This window comes from Podarcis bocagei (assembly GCF_964188305.1).
Source record: "Podarcis bocagei genome assembly, chromosome: 6".
NCBI lineage: Eukaryota > Metazoa > Chordata > Lepidosauria > Squamata > Lacertidae > Podarcis > Podarcis bocagei.
The window spans coordinates 93,482,171-93,499,808 of record NC_138130.1 but is presented as its reverse complement, the minus strand read 5'-3'; the positions used below and the strand labels follow the sequence as shown (position 1 = coordinate 93,499,808).

General features: G+C 43.9%; 1 long non-coding RNA gene across 2 annotated transcripts; it reads left to right on the top strand.

Moving 5' to 3' along the window:
- The first annotated feature begins 57 nt into the window (after positions 1–57).
- Positions 58–14,212, top strand: LOC308588869. 2 transcript variants are annotated; one of them, XR_014008949.1, is made up of 4 exons: positions 58–194; positions 10,514–10,702; positions 11,389–11,581; positions 13,915–14,212. It is a non-coding gene; the product is annotated as an uncharacterized lncRNA (long non-coding RNA). The 2 variants fall into 2 exon arrangements; XR_014008950.1 differs by lacking the exon at positions 58–194 and adding an exon at positions 9,442–9,821.
- Positions 14,213–17,638: the final 3,426 nt, after the last annotated feature.

Genomic DNA, 17,638 nt, shown 5'->3' with positions numbered 1-17,638 from the left:
TGGGGGGGGGGGAGGCGGAACGGCGACGCGGGGACGGCACATGCGCAGTGCGGGGTGAGGTAGGTGGTGTGTCAGAGAGCGGGGGCGGTATGGGGGCGGGGCTTAAGTATTGCGTGAGTGTCTGAGGGCACGGCAATGATTGGATGGCGGGACTTTTTTTAAAAAAAAAGAGGCGCAGGTTCGATGGAAATACGGTAACTGGCGCTGCAGATATTTATATGCATTTGTTCTGTCCGGATCAGTTTATTTGGAATGGTGCATGTTAAGTTGTGGTTAAACATATCAGACGACACAGCGATTCTTCAAACAACTGTTGTTTATTCACAGGCCAGAAGTGAACTGAAGGGTTCAGCCAGCCTGCTTATATTCTTGTTTAGTCGTTTATAGAATCATAGAATCATAGAGTTGGAAGAGACCACAAGGGCCATCGAGTCCAACCCCCTGCCAAGCAAGAAACACCATCAGAGCACTCCTGACATATGGTTGTCAAGCCTCTGCTTAAAGACCTCCAAAGTAGGAGACTCCACCACACTCCTTGGCAGCAAATTCCACTGTCAAACAGCTCTTACTGTCAGGAAGTTCTTCCTAATGTTTAGGTGGAATCTTCTTTCTTGTAGTTTGGATCCATTGCTCCGTGTCCACTTCTCTGGAGCAGCAGAAAACAACCATTCTCCCTCCTCTATGTGACATCCTTTCTCCCTCCTTTCTCCCTCCTCTATGTGACATCCTTTTATATATTTTATATATTTTATATTTTGAAGAGTCGTGTCCGACTCTTCGTGACCCCATGGACCAGAGCACACCAGGCACTCCTGTCTTACACTGCCCCCCGCAGTTTGGTCAAACTCATGCTGGTAGCTTTGAGAACACCGTCCAACCATCTCGTCCTCTGTCGTCCCCTTCTCCTTGTGCTCTCCATCTTTCCCAACATCAGGGTCTTTTCCAGGAAGTCTTCTCTTCTCATAAGGTGGCCAAAGTATTGGAGTCTCAACTTCACGATCTGTCCTTCCAGTGAGCACTCAGGGCTGATTTCCTTCAGAATGGATCAGTTTGATCTTCTTGCAGTCCATGGGACTCTCAAGAGTCTCCTCCAGCACCATAATTCAAGAGCATCAATTCTTCGGCGATCAGCCTTCTTTATGGTCCAGCTTTCACTTCCATACATCACTACTGCAAAAACCATAGCTTTAACTATATGGACCTTTGTTGGCAAGGTGATGTCTGCTTTTTAAGATGCTGTCTAGGTTTGTCATTGCTTTTCTCCCAAGAAGCAGGCATCTTTTAATTCCGTGGCTGCTGTCCACCATCTGCAGTGATCATGGAGCCCAAGAAAGTAAAATCTCTCACTGCCTCCATTTCTTCCCCTTCTATTTGCCAGGAAGTGATGGGACCAGTGGCCATGATCTTTGTTTTTTTGATGTTGAGCTTCAGCCCATATTTTGCGTTCTCCTCTTTCACCGTCATTGAAAGGTTCTTTAATTCCTCCTCACTTTCTGCCATCAAGGTTGTGTCATCTACATATCTGAGGTTGTTGATATTTCTTCAGGCGATTTTAATTCCGGCTTGGGATTCATCCAGCCCAGCCTTTTGCATGATGAGTTCTGCATATAAGTTAAATAAGCAGGGAGACAATATACAGCCTTGCCATACTCCTTTCCCAGTTTTGAACCAATCAGTTGTTCCATATCCAGTTCTAACTGTAGTTCTAACATGCCAGATTAGGGAAGGCTGTTACAAGGGATAACACTAAGGCTTCTCTACCTTTAAAAATTGTACAGTCAATAGGAATTTGGGTGTGTTCCAGCTGTCAGTCATGCAGGAGTGACAATAGCTGCCTTTGCTTAAATTCTTTCTCTCAAAAGAGACCTTTGTCCTCCTTTGTTTTTCCTTCATTCTCTGTCTGTCTCTTTAAAAAAAGGGGGTGGGGAGGGGAGGGAGCTCTAAGCAAAGAAGGAAAATGGGGTTGACAGTACCTTCTGCAGTCTATCTTTGAGTCAAGGTGTCAAAGACCAACAATACAGAAAATCAAAGTCAATTCTCTCCACCTCGAATCTTCAAAAACCTTATTGGACTATCCTACATCTTAAGTTTTCAAAACTCGATGGACAAAGAAAATACCCTTAGATCTCCCCATAAACAGGACGCTTAAATCCACAGCTGTGAAGTGATCACAGAAATCCATAAAGGCTTATATTTTCATGAATTCTTACTTAACACACAAAATATCTGTGTTGGAGTCTCCTGTAGAGAGAACCATCTGTGATGTTAAACTGTCTTAAGCTTCCAACCCCCTCCCCCTTTTTCTAAGCAAAATAAAAAAATGCTTCTTTGATACCGCACAAGTATGCGCACGCAAAAAGGCCTTGGCTTTTCTTTTCTTAAAAAGGCATATTTTATTTTGCTCGTGACATGATGTGTTCCCAGCAAAGCGGCAGGTTTGGGATAATTAGCTCAGCGAAGCCTTTGCGGATTCAAATGTCTGGGCCAAGAGCTCTCTGGTGAAGCCAGATGTCGCCCTGTTGAAAAATTCCTAGCTCCTTGGTGGAGCTAGAAGCAGAATGATCTGTTTCGATGAGTGACATTCATCAAAGTTTTCAAGGAAGCCTGGGTTTCTTTGGATGCATCAGAGGACAACGACAATAGACAGTAAGTTTTCTTGAGAGAAAGCATGGCCTCCAAGATCCGTTTCCGTTTCCCCTTGCTCTTTGCAGCCTCAGGAGAGTGCTAGTATGTTCTAGGTTGTGATCCCAGTTCATGTGGATCACTGGACTGCTTTTGCACTCTAGAAAAAAGGATGGGGTACAATTTTATTCATTGAATTTATATCCCACCTTTTCCTCTAAGGAACTCAAGGTGTATGTCGTTCTCCCTCATTTCATCCCAGAACAACTTTGCAAGGTCGTTTAGGCTGAGAGATGGCGACTGGCCTAGGGTTGCCATGTTTCAAGAAGTAAAATTCCTGACACCCTCAAAGTTGGTGGACAGGGCGAGAGGCAAAAGTGGTCAGAGCGACAATGGAGATTGTTACCTTTATACAGTAGATTAGTAGTATCGGAGCTCAAGGGCAGATTCCAGTCAGGCAAAAACCACTAAGGCGGGTACTAAGCAAGTTGGGTGTGGGGTTTTGCTTAGGGAGAGAGACCTGGAGTAGCCCTCGAATAAAATTTAAGATATTAACAGATGCCAAAGAAAGAGGTGGATTTGCCCTGCCAGACCTTAAACTTTATTATGAATCAGCCGCTTTTTGTTGGCAGAGAGAATGGATGCTTCTTGAAAAAAACTGATGGACCACAGGTATGAAATTTACGGCATGTAATGCCTTAAAAGAGAATTTAATGAAAATGATTTACAGGTGGTACATAACACCAGTCAAGCTTGTAAAAATCTACCATTTGCCCGATAATAAATGCTGGAAATGTAATGAGACTGAAGTACATTCTTTCACCTTTGGTGGACATGCCCAAGGATTAAGAATTTCTGGGAGATGATTTATAATGAAATGAAAAAGGTATTTAAATATACCTTCCTGAAGAAACCAGAGGCCTTTCTCCTGGGCATGGTCGGCCAATTGGTGCCAAAGAAGGATAGAACGTTCTTTATGTATGCCACAACAGCAGCAAGAATACTTATTGCAAAGTATTGGAAGACACAAGAACTACCCACTCTGGAAGAATGGCAGATGAAAATGATGGATTACATGGAATTGGCGGAAATGACTGGCAGAATCCCGAGACCAGGGAGAAGAGTCGGTGGAAGAAGATTGGAAAAAAATCAAAGTATATTTACAGAAATATTGCAAAATTAATGAATGTTAGAAGGATGCTGGAATGAAGTTATATGGCTTTAGTAGAAATGTTATAAAGAATTAAGCAAAAACAGATTGTTAATGGGCCAAAGTGGAAAATTTAAAGTTAGATTGTGTTAAGATAAATTATAGAACAAAAATTGAGAAAGATGGAAAGGATTTGCTGAAATAGCTAATTGAACTAGAATACAAAAAAGGGAGGTGTGAGGAGGTCGATGAAACAAGTAAATGAAAGGTAAAGATACGGAAATATTGGATGTGTTTTTAAATGTTTTTCTTTTTCTTGTTGTTTTGCTGTATTGTTTTTTGTTTTTCTTTTTATTTCTGATGTACTGTAAGGCATTGTTTTGTTCTGTTTAATCTTTTATTGTTTCTTTCTTCCTCTTTTTTGTAACTATTAAACCTCTAATAAATATCATTTTAAAAAAGAGAGAGAGAGACCTGGAGTAGCCCATTCATCCTCCTGAACTGAGGTTCCACACCTCTGCTCTAGAAGGTGAGAATGTGGAGAGCTTCCTTAGCATTTTATAGCACCTGCAAATAAAGATGAGCTCACTGTGAGACCGTAGGCAAGTCTCACGGGAGCGTGCTGGTCAGTAATCTCACAGTTCAAAAAACACGATCGCTACAGACTTAGTTTGAGTGTCAGGCCTAATCATAGCTGTCAACCGTCCCTTATTTGGCGGGAAAGTCCCTTATCCCAGCGCTGTGTCCCGCTGCTGTCCCTTATTGATGATGTCCCGTAAATTTCCCGGGTTTCAAAGGAAGCAGCTCCTCTCCCTCCCTTCCTGCTGTCCAGGGAGGCTCCAACTGTGTTGCTTGGCTGCGTTGCTCACCCAATAAGGAGTCTAAGAACGACTGGGGGGTGGAGCTTGCATGCCTTGTGCTGATCAAATCGTCTGCATTGCCCGGGGACTCGCCTTTTCTCAGCGCTTCCCAGCGGAGAGATGACGGTGGTTTCCCTTGCTGCATCCCCTTTGCCGGGTTGCTGTGCTGTGGGAACCACCGCTTGAGGTTTCGTTTGGCTGCTGGCTGGGCTTTCTGCCTTTGGCTTGGAGGGGCTCCGAAGTTGAACATACCTGTGCTGATCCCTTATTTTTGAGGCTGCTGGTCCCTTATTTTCAAATCTGTAAGTTGACAGCTATGGGCCTAATGAAGAGAGCAGCTCATTTGCGGGGGTCTTCCTCCATGAGAATCAGTTGCCAACACTGAAAGTCTCCGCCTCGTCACCAGGGCTTTCCCCAAGCAATCGGAGACTGTGCCTGCATGCAGACAACCTCTGCTCCGCCCTTTCCATGCCTCTTCTGGTTATGGGAGAGCAGCAAGGGAAGGGAGCTTCTCGTAGCACCATTCCTCTGCATCCAGCCCGTCTGTGACACAGAAACATGCACCCTGCACATCGCGATATGAAGAGAATAGTTCTGAACTACCTTACGAGGCTGCTGTAAAAATTGCACAGGGGTTGCCAACATGGCAATCATGGATTCACACGTGCTCTCAGAGCCCTTTTCTGGCAGCCACAGGTCCCCTCTCCTTGCTTAAATCAGCCTTGAAAGAAGCAGAATCAGTCTTGGATTCCAGCATGGTAATAATGTGCATGAAGCCCTTTGAACCCCAAAGCACTGTAGAGTATTGTTCTTGTCCGGCGTTTTTTCCTGACATATATGAAAAAGGACTTGTGAACAAAAGCACCCCCCTGTGTTCCAGATTAATGGATGCTCACATTCCCCATATGTCGTATTGCTTTGCAATTTTTATCCAGTATGAAGTCTTACGAGGTCGGCTGTCAGATACTAAGTGCCACCGCGTGCCGCCAACTATCAAGCTCAGCGTTACATGCCAAGCCTTGTCAAACACCGACTGTCAAATATCAAGCCATGGAATGAAACGGAACCGGCTGCCAAATACGGGCAATATTTGGCAAATATTGAAATAGGCAGAGCATCCAGTGAGTATTCTAACCTTGAAATCAGATGTTATCAGACGCCAAATGCAAATAACGTTTGGCAAATCTTGAAACATGCACAACATCCCGTGACTATTCAACTCTAGGAGAGGAGTATTCTAGACTTGTGCACAGTCTTGGGGTGCCAAGACCTCTTCAGTTTTCCTTGTCATTTTATGCAATAATCTTGCACGTTCCTTGTAATATGAGTTATTAGTCCGCATCTGAAAAACGTTCCAATCGGTCGGAGCCCATTAGATGTTCCTGTTCCCACCAGGATGTTAAAGTCACCCTACTTAGAAGGGATGATTGCTCATTAACCCCACTTTTACTGCTCTTTCCGACTACACTGATGACACGCTTAATGACTGCGGCAGCCTGATAAATTGGACAACGACCATTTACAATGTCAGTGTGACATTCAAGAGCGTGTATACATGACTTCAAAGGACATGATGTGGGCTGTAATTTGCAGCTCCATTCACGTTGGCTGTAGCCCATTGGCAATAAGTCAATGAGGCAGTGACACTAAATCAAGGAGACAGTGTGGTGTAGTGTGGTTAGAGTCTGAGACTAGAACCTGGGACACCAGGGTTCAAATCTGTCGATGAAGGGCAATATCACTGTCATCTCGTCAGCTTCCTGCCAGTCCTGACAAATGTCCCCAAATGTCTTGGGCTGGCTCTGCAATTCAGTAGGTCTGAGCAATGTCTGGCTTTCAATATAATGATATATCACCAAGTAAACATCGTGATACACCAATATATCACAATGTCTGAAAAAAGGATGTAACAGTGGAGAGGCAAACAGGGCAATGTCCTGGAAACGGCTACTGCTTAGGGGTCTAAAACTAATTTATTTTTATTTACCTTTAACATAGTGTTACAACTGTTATTTTTTAGTACAGATCAACAGGGGCAACAGAAATCCTGAGAGAAGCAGTGACTGGCGTCACGGTTTTGCCCACATCATGATTTTTTCATGTGGCACACACACACACGTTGCGATTTGTGATATATCACCATGTTGAATATTATGAAACCATTACCATGATGTGGACTTGAAACCGATTTTTGGTGATGTATCGATAGATTGCCCAGCCCTACCAGTCAGCGTGGTTGATGGTGAGGGACAAGGCCGGTCAGTACATTTTGGCACCTGAGGTGAATCACAAAATGGCGCCCCACTCCCCACTAGGGAATAAGGGGTGAGAGAAGATCTACATTAGGAACAAGGGGGTAATAAAGATCTTCGTTGGAATCTGCTGTCTCTCTGGATCCTCTCACCTCGGTTTACCTCATGGGTGGGCCACCCCGGGTGAGGGATTAGTCCAGCTGGAGGCCACCAGAATGGCTACCCCTGAACTAGCTTATGAAGAAAGGTGCCTTTCACTCAGCTAGCATTGTCTTCTCTGGTTGGCAGTGGCTTTCCAGACTCTTGAGCTGAGGCCCATCTCATCCTGCTTCCCGAAATATTTTTTCTAGAGATCCCAGTAATTGATCCCAGGCCCTCTCTCATACAAAGAGGTGACAACCTCAAATAAGTGCATAGACCCCCATTTTCAATGTGCTCGAATATTTCGTTTTGCCAAAGTAATGAGCACAGCTTCTGCATGTACCAGTAGATGGCACTCCTGGGCTAAACTCCGAAAACTCTTGTAAATTAAAAACCCAAGCGATTATGACATATTATGGCAAGGCCTTTACTGAGGTGATGTAAAAACTGCCAATGATCAAATATATGGTTTGGCATTCTCCCCTCGTATCCCAGTCACAGTATTTAAAATAGCAAAGGCCTGGGATGCCTCAGTCCTTGCATTCAGGTCCTGTCACCTCAAGTCAAACAATCCCATGCAAGCCAATCAGCATTTTATTTTTATTTTAATTTTATTTTATTAATAATTTTGAATTAGTTTTACATAAAAGTTATACACCACAAACATATCATTTTCACACATTAAAGAAAATGGTTCTTTCAAACCTTGAGACCTCCATGGGTTCCAATTCTAAATTTTATTCCTGCACCTTCTACTGTAATCTACCTGTTATATAATCATAGTATCCTAAATCCATGTTGCATTACAAGTGTCATTGTATTCCTGCCAATGATTTTAACTGTTTACAGTGATCTCTCAAATACGTTAGAAAGTTATTCCAGTTTTTTAAAAAATACCTGGTCTTTCTGATTTTTCCCGTCAGTCTTGCCATTTCTGCATATTCCATCAGCTTGATCTGCCACTCTTCTCTGGTCGGAACTTCTTCTTCTTTCCATCTCTGGGCAAGAAGCATCCTTGCTGCTGTCGTTGCATACATAAGCATTCTTTTATTTTATTTTGGTAGTTCTGCACCTATAACCAATCATTGTTATTAGTAGCAGACAAAATGGACTAGTGGCCATTTTGTCCTGCAGGACAATATTGCTTCGTGGACCTCCCATCACCTCCATCGCTGTAGCTTAACAGGAGGAGGTATCGACGAGGTCAGCATGGTGCAAACACACCCATGGGAGCACTGTATTGGCTCTGCCAGAGTGTTTGCACCACACCATCACCTTGCCAACAAAGGTCCGTATAGTGAAAGATATGATTTTCCCAGTAGTGATGTACGGAAGTGAGAGCTGGACCATAAAGAAGGCTGATCGCTGAAGAATTGATGCTTTTGAATTATGGTGCTGGAGGAGACTCTTGAGAGTCCCATGGACTGCAAGAAGATCAAACGTATCCATTCTGAAGGAAATCAAACCTGAGTGCTCACTGGAAGGACAGATAGTAAAGCTGAGGCTCCAATACTTTGGCCACCTCATGAGAAGAGAAGACTCCCTGGAAAAGACCCTGATGTTGGGAAAGATGGAGGGCACAAGGAGAAGGGGACGACAGAGGACGAGGTGGCTGGACAGTGTTCTCGAAGCTACCAGCATGAGTTTGACCAAACTGCAGGAGGCAGTGGAAGACAGGAGTGCCTGGCGTGCTCTGGTCCATGGGGTCTCGAAGAGTCAGACACGACTAAACAACAACAACAAACTCACTGTCCCCTTGACCCTCCCTGTAAGCCGCAGCAATGCCAGTGATGGGAGGTCAGGTAAGTGCTTCCACCCTGTTCCACTGAATGCTGCTGGCACCCTGTCCCGCTGAAACTGTATCATGAGGCAGCTTGTCTTTCCTGGATCTGGGAATGGCCAACGTTAAAAAATACTGATTTGCTGGATCTAGAAGGATTCGATAATAGATATGGCTGGCATGCCTACCTAGGATATGAGACAAAGGCTTCTTGAACCATGTGGTTAGGAAATCTTTTTATATGGTGCAGGCTAAGTATAAGGACTTACTAGAACCAAAAATTCCATGGTGGCTTTCCCCAACAGAAGCATTCTTGGTTAAAAAAACAACATGCGAAGTAATTGGGCAACTTATAAAGATCTATTGGAAGAAAAAGAAAATAGGCTAAAATAAAAAATAAAGAAATAAATTCTGACCCATTTTACTGATTGGTTGCAATATTTCCAACTACATGAAACATTTCAGGAGGACAAACAGAAAGGCTTTTCCACAGAAATTTCAAGACTTGAGAAAGATCTAATTCAAACACACACAAAACCGCTCTCTAAAATGTACAGACTTCTCCTTGACTGGGAGGTCAAGGAGGAAGAAGTAAAATCTGTTATGATACAATGGGCCAGAGATTTTGGTTACAACATCCAAATAGATGTCATGGGAAAAATTATGGAGGGGGGGACCTGAAATCCACTGCATGCTATGATTTGAAAGAGAATTTCATGAAAATGCTCTACGGATGGTACTTAATACCTGTAAAATTGGCCAAAATTTACAAATCCAGGTTGCACATCTGTTGGAGATGCAGGGAGATGGAAGGCACTATGATCCACATGTGGTGGAATTGCAAAAAAGGGGAATTTTGGGGAACAATATATAACAAACTTAAAAAAATGTTTAAATGTTCTTTCCCTAAGAAGCCTGAAACCTTCCTGCTGGGCATGATGAGTAATGAAATTCCAAAAAGTGCAAGGAGAATTTTTATGTATGTGGTAGCAGGAGCAAGAATTCTAATGGCCAAGGTATGGAAAGGAGATTCTATTGCCTCTAAATTAGAATGGCAGAACAAAATGTTAGAATATGCAGAGTTAGCCAGATTGACAGCAAGATTCTGAGACCATACAGACCAAATATTCAATAGAGAGTGGAATATTTACAGAGAATACCTAAAAGAACATTGTAGAAATCTAAATTCGTTGACAGGCCTGGATTGACCTCTGCATGAAATCAGAGAACTTTACAAAACTAACACAACCGAATAACCTAGGAGAGATAAAGTTAAGTGTTCAGTCAAAAAATGTAATTCAGGAATCACAATGTGGGGGATTGGAAGTCATGTTGGAATTAGTTATGTGTGAACTTAAATCCTTTTTTTTAAATGAGTGTTGATTTTGGATTGTCTTTTGTTGATTGTTTTGTATTGTTTTGTATTTGTATTGTTTTTGTTATGTACTGAAGTTCTCACCCTGGGCCAGCAGGGGGATACTGTAGATAGTTATGCAAATGAAGGATCGAAAGTGACGTTCAGTGATTGGATAGTTTTAGAAAGTTGTTACAGTAACGTTGTACTGGAGCTCTATATAAGCAGGCTGACTGAACCCTTCAGTTCAGTTCAGTTCTGGCCTGTGAATAAACAAGAGTTGTTTGAAGAATTGCCGTGTCGTCTGATATGTTCACCCATAACTTAACAGTTTTGTTTTTAAAACCAATAAAGCATATAAAAAAAGAATGTTGCTGCCGGCCATGCCTCAAGGGAATGTACCCTCTAGTGGTCAAGAGACTGAGCTATGAACTATTCAGATAGATACTCTTCTTGGACCCTAAATACTTTTTTAGAAGCAAAGTGAATTCCGACCTGCTTGCATATGATATAGGATGAACACAGACTGCAGCATCTGTGTTGGTAAGAGTCAACCTTTCGTGTTTTGGCTGAATTCTTTGGCACCCTCCTACTAGAATTCATTTGACTGCATCTTGTATTCCTTTGTAGTGTCTACAGGAACTTGACAATGCCTATGGCTGTCTGTTGTTTTTTTTTGCCCTCCTTTCGTGAACATGTATTTCCTTTCTTCCCTCTGTGCATAGGGCTCACATTGGCCCACCTAAGTGACTGCTTTATGTATCGGGCAATGTGGATTTTGGCCTGCGAAAGCTTTCACCACAATAAATAAATTAGTCTTCAGGGCTGCAAGATTCTCCCTTGTTTTTGCTGCAAGAAGAAAGGGATTGAACCATAAACTAAAGGCACATCAAAGGGAAAATAAACACCAGCAATTTATTTCATTTAAGGGTGGAATTCAGAGTTGAAATAAGCTTCAATTTTTTTTTGGGGGGGGGGTTGTTGTTTAAAAACGAGGGGATTATAATGATATGTAAATAAAAGCAGGAACAACAGAAGGCGAGGGCTCCGAATGCTTCATGAATAACATTTCCATAACTCTGAACAGGGAATAAAAATCGTTCTGCTAAAATTAAGATGCATACATCTTTTGAAATAACTAATTGTAGCTCTGGAGCTAGATCATTACATGTGCTGTAGTTTGTATTATCTGCAGCCCCCCCTCCTGTTTGTCTTTTCAATCAATACAGTTAGTGGGAGAAAAACTTCAGTAACTAACTGGCCGGAACCAATAAGTTGTTCGAAATCTGCAACTCTGCAATGCCTAGGACTGCGGCTGTCAAATGTTCTACCTTCAAAATCCCCTTTCCGTATCAGCTTGTCTGTGGAAGGACCCCTGCACAACGGATACAGAAACCCTGATACGCTACAGAGGATTCTGAAGTATGTTCAAGGTTGTATGTGTCACAAGTTGCATTTCTTGGGGAAGGGCCATAGGTCAGAGAGAGAGCATCTGTGTGCTGAAGGTCCAAAGTTCGGCATCTACTTCATTTCCTTATTGCATTTCTATCCCACATTTTCCTCTAAGGAGCTTAAGGTAGTATAAATGGTTCTTTCTCGCTGCTCATATAACAGCAACAACATCAACAACAGTTTATTCTTTATATGCCACCCATATGACTGGGTTGCTCCAGCCGCTCTGGGTGGCTTCCAGCAAATTACACCTCAAACAAAGTAAAATATTGAGCACTAAAAACTTCCCAATACAGGGCTGCCTCCAGATGTCTTCTAAAAGTCAGATACAGTGGCACCTTGGTTTTTAAACGCCTTGAAACCCAAACACTGCAAACCCAGAAATAAGTGTTCTGGTTTGCGAACTTTGTTCAGAAGCTGAACGTGCTCCATTTTGAGTGTTATGCTTCCGATTTGAGTGTTACACTTCTGTTTTGAGTGCCACACTTTCGTTTTGAGAAGCTGAGATCTGTCTGTTTTTGCTATTTATTTTGCGTTTTTGTTTTTGCAGCTCTTTTTGCTTTTTTTGTGACTGTGTGGAACAAAGTTCAGCTACTGACTGATTGACTGTCTGACTGCAGTACATTGTTTTTTGCTTTCATTTTATGGATCAGTGGTCTCATTCGATAGTAAAATTCATGTTAAATTGCTGTTTTAGGGGTTGTTTTTAAAAGTCTGGAATAGATTAATCAATTTTACATTACTTTCTATGGGAAGGCATGCCTTGCTTTTGGAACGCTTTGGTTTTGGAACCAACTTCCGGAATGGATTAAGTTTGAGAACCCAGGTACCACTGTAGTTGTTTATTTCCTTGATACCTGACTGGAGGGCATTCCACAGGACGGGCACCACTACCGAGAAGGCCCTCTGCCTGGTTCCTTGTAACCTCACTTCTTGCAGTGAGGGAACCGCCAGAAGGCCCTTGGAGCTGGAGCTCAGTGTCCAGGTTGGACGATGGAGGTGGAAATGTACCTTCCGGTATACAGGCCCAAGGCCTTTTAGGGCTTTAAAGGTCAGCACCAGTACTTGGAATTGTGCTCGGAATGTACATTGAGCCAATGTAGATATTTTAGGACCAGTGTTATGTGGTCCTGGTAGCCGTTCCGAGTCACCAATCTGGCAGCTGCATTCTGGATTTGTTTAGTTTCCGTGTCATCTTCAAAAGTAGCCCCACAAAGAGCACATTGCAGTAGTCCAAGCGGGAGATAACAAGAGCATGCACCACTCTGGCAAGACAGGACATGGGCAGGTAGGGTATCAGCTGTCATACCAGATGGAGTCGGTAGACAGCTACGCTGTGAGGTATTTTAGGCTGAGAGGCAGTGACTGGGCCAGGGTCACCCTGGCCTCCCTCTAACTGCCACACCACACCACTAGGCCAGTCAAGGGTCCGTAACCCCAACACAGACCCACTGACGAGTTATCTTCACTTGCTGGAGTGAGGAGGTAGACTCACTGAAGAAGGGGATGCTGTGGAGGGCGTCTCGCCCAAGGACCCTCCAAAACCTAGAGCTAAACCTGGTGATCACCACTGGTTTCTCCCTGGAGAACTTTGTATAGGAAGTCTGACCATTGGTCCAGCTAGCCCAGTGTTGCTCTACACCAGGGGTGAGAGGCCCGCCCCTCGCAGGCCAAGCCTGGCAGGCAAGTGAAGCTCCCCACCTGTCAATCACCTGGTGTTGTAATGGGATTGGGTGACCTTTCCTGCTCTTTTCCTCAGCATTTTGAACTGAGTGTCTGACGATCCAACAACTGGATTAGAAAATAGTGATTCCAGGCACCTTCAGAAGCCAATTTCAGATCAGTGTGTTGCCCTGTACTTTGAAAGGGGCTTTGTGGGCACCATTGATCAACCGATTTGCGGGTTCTTTAAAGCTCATTTCTTCATCATGCTGCCTAATGATAGGGCCGGTTTTGGGGTCTGCAGAGAATCTACAGGCCGTGGGATCAGGTGCATAACACCTGGGGAACCAAGCTGTGAAAATAACTTCCCAGTCTACGGGATTGCATGATACTTTGATACCGTCTTTGAGCAAAGGGAAACACAACAACCCCACAGCCTTGGAAATTGGTTTCTGTCTATTAAATAAGTCCATCTCTCACAGACATTCTGTGCCGTTTGTGTATTAAAATAAGATTGTTATATTTGTGTGTGTGTTTGCGTGTGTGTCCATAAAGCCCCTGGAAAATTGCACTTGTCCCTGGAAATGCTCTTCAGTAACCAAGAGGTGGCACTGCAGATATGTTTCACTTTTGCTTTTCAGGAGGTGGGGAGTTTAACAAGAAGAAAGAGTAACATACACCAGACGACAGATTTCCCTCCTTCTTCAAACACATTTCCCTTGCTCTTATGTATCTGCGTTTGAACACTAAATGATGCGAAGGCCCCGGGAGTGAGGCTGTATCTTAAAATAATAATAAAAAATAAATAAATGAGAAAGCCACATGTCAGGCCAGCACAAATTGCCTGATGCTGACCTGTCGGATTTAATCCGGCCTGAACATCTTTGTCGGAGATGATAGAGGACATGCTAGCTTGGAAATTGAGATTAGCCAAACGATAGCTGGATACTGCGGTTTCAAAGCGCTGGATGAGATTAGTGACCGCTGTTTGGAAAATGGTAGGTTCCTTAGGAGAAATAAATTGAGGCTTCTTGTTCTTTTTTTCTTTTTTCCAAAAAATCTAATAGTGAAATTTGGAGATACTGGGGGTTGTGTTGAATGTAGCACAACGGCAAATGTTCTGTCAGCATAAGGAAGTCTCCTTGGACAACAGAACATTTCCCACCCTCTGTGTCTCCCCTTAATTCTGTTCAAGGTTTTCCCCCAACCCTCTGGAGCAGATCTGGTGATGGGGAGAGAGGTTGCTCAGGGGCGGGGTATGGGAAGGCGCCCCCTCTCCCCTCGGATGGCTCACTTACTGGAGCTGCCAAGATCTCAGAAGATCTTGTGAGATCTCATAGAACTCTCATGAGATTTCGGCAGCGGCCACCGCCACTTCTCCTTGCTTCTATGGCAGTGGCAGTGGCAGGCAAGGGCACTGTCTCGTGAAATTCTGCCGCCTGAGGCGACTGCCTTAGATTGCCTCATGGGTGGGCTGGTCCTGCTAATGGACCGGTCACCATGAGATGTGATCCAGAATGCTTGCCCTTACCTTATTTTCCCAGAAAACCTCAATTCTCCTTGCTACTTGGTAAGATGATACGGACAACCATAGAATCATAGAATCCTAGAATCATAGAGTTGGAAGAGACCACAAGGGCCATCGAGTCCAACCCCCTGCCAAGCAGGAAACACCATCAGAGCACTCCTGACATATGGTTGTCAAGCCTCTGCTTAAAGACCTCCAAAGTAGGAGACTCCACCACACTCCTTGGCAGCAAATTCCACTGTCGAACAGCTCTTACTGTCAGGAAGTTCTTCCTAATGTTTAGGTGGAATCTTCTTTCTTGTAGTTTGGATCCATTGCTCCGTGTCCACTTCTCTGGAGCAGCAGAAAACAACCTTTCTCCCTCCTCTATGTGACATCCTTTTATATATTTGAACATGGCTATCATATCACCCCTTAACCTCCTCTTCTCCAGGCTAAACATGCCCAGCTCCCTTAGCCGTTCCTCATAAGGCATCGTTTCCAGGCCTTTGACCATTTTGGTTGCCCTCCTCTGGACACGTTCCAGTTTGTCAGTGTCCTTCTTGAACTGTGGTGCCCAGAACTGGACACAGTACTCCAGGTGAGGTCTGACCAGAGCAGAATACAGTGGCACTATTACTTCCCTTGATCTAGATGCTATACTCCTATTGATGAGGCCCAGAATTGCATTGGCTTTTTTAGCTGCCACGTCACAGTGTTGGCTCATGTCAAGTTTGTGGTTAACCAAGACTCCTAGATCCTTTTCACATGTACTGCTCTCAAGCCAGGTGTCACCCATCTTGTATTTGTGCCTCTCATTTTTTTTTGCCCAAGTGCAATACTTTACATTTCTCCCTGTTAAAATTCATCTTGTTTGTTTTTGCCCAGTTCTCTAATCTGTCAAGGTCGTTTTGAAGCGTGATCCTGTCCTCTGGGGTGTTAGCCACCCCTCCCAGTTTGGTGTCATCTGCAAATTTGATCAGGATGCCCTTGAGTCCATCATCCAAGTCGTTGATAAAGCCAGTGTGGTGTAGCGGTTTGAGAGTTGGACTAGGGTCTGTGAGACGAGGGTTCGAATCCCCACTCAGCCATGAAGTGGAGTGGGTGAACTACCTCATAGGGTTGTTTTTGTGGATTAAATAAGGAGAGGAGTACACCATCTTGAGCTCCTTGGAGAAAAAGGTGGGATATGAATGCAGTAAATACAGTGGTACCTCAGGTTACATACGCTTCAGGTTACAGACTCCGCTAACCCAGAAATAGTGCTTCAGGTTAAGAACTTTGCTTCAGGATGAGAACAGAAATCGTGCTCCGGCGGCACGGCGGCAGCGGGAGGCCCCATTAGCTAAGTGGTGCTTCAGGTTAAGAACAGTTTCAGGTTAAGAACAGAGCTCCAAAACGAATTAAGTACTTAACCCGAGGTACCACTGTAAATAAAATGAAAACAAGCTTTATGTGTGAAAATGCATGCCCCGCTAGCGGTTCCTTCGTAGGGGAAGCTTTTTCCCATGACTGTACCTCAGTCCTGGAGAAATCCTTTCCCCTTGAACCTGTGCCTGTCACAAGGATGCTTAGTAGTAGAAGAAGAAGTGTTTGGATTTGATATCCCGCCTTTCACTCCCTTTAAGGAGTCTCAAAGCGGCTAACATTCTCCTTTCCCTTCCTCCCTCATAACAAACACTCTGTGAGGTGAGTGGGGCTGAGAGACTTCAGAGAAGTGTGACTGGCCCAAGGTCACCCAGCAGCTGCATGTGGAGGAGCGGAGACGTGAACCCTGTTCCCCAGATTAGGAGACTACCGTTCTTAACCACTACACCACACTGGTGGCACAGTCACACAGGTGGGAGAAGGAAGCTGGCAATCCTTTTCTCTATCAGCCTTATAAATCTCACAGAGGTCTTCTTTTTAGTTTAGTCCGTTGCTGCTCCCAAAGGCTATTCTGAAAGAAATGACGGCCTTAAACACAAGAGAGCCAGTTTTCCACACGATTCGCTGTAGCCCATAAATTATTCTGTCCCCCTTTCCACCAACCACGGCAATATATACCGAGCCTGTAAATAGTCTTTAATCTACAGCCATTGTTAACTAAAGAATGCAGGTAGCCTCAGAAGCAAATTGCCACTGTCTGCTTGGAATGCCATGAAAGTGAAGATTTCTCGTGCAATCTTTCTCCCCTTCTAAAAATAATGCATAATATATATGGCACAGTTATCTGTTTTCAGTCGCAATCAGTTTTGCATTTTCTCCTTCCCTTCTCCCCCCCCCCCAGCCTGAGCCTCCGCCCTTGTGTCTCTTGTTAGGCATATGATGAATAAAACAGAGAGGGGGAGATGATTGAGCTGATAGGACTTATGGAGAGAAAGCGTAAAGCCAGAGACTCAGTATTACCTGGTGTCTTTCAGTCTTCTGGGTTTAGACACACCATGCGCCCTCAGAGAAAGATGTGCAGCAGCATGCAGGCATGAGGATCAAGTCATTCCTCCTTAAGGACACAAGAAGAGCCTGCAGGATCAGGCCAGTTGCCCATCCAGTCCAGCTAATAATAATAATAATAATAATAATAATAATAATAATAATAATAATATATTTATTATTTATACCCCACCCATCTGGCTGGGATTCCCCAGCCACTCTGGGTGGCTTCCAACAAAATATTAAAATACAGTAATGCACCAAACATTAAAAGCTATCCTACTTTTAAAAGACATCTGAAGGCAAGTTTTTAATGTTTAATGCTGTATTGTGTTTTTAATATTCGACTGGGTGCCGCCCAGAGGGGCTGGGGAAACCCAGCAAGATGGGTGGGGTAAAAATAATAAATTATTCTTATTATCCCAGTTAGTGGCCATCACTTTTTC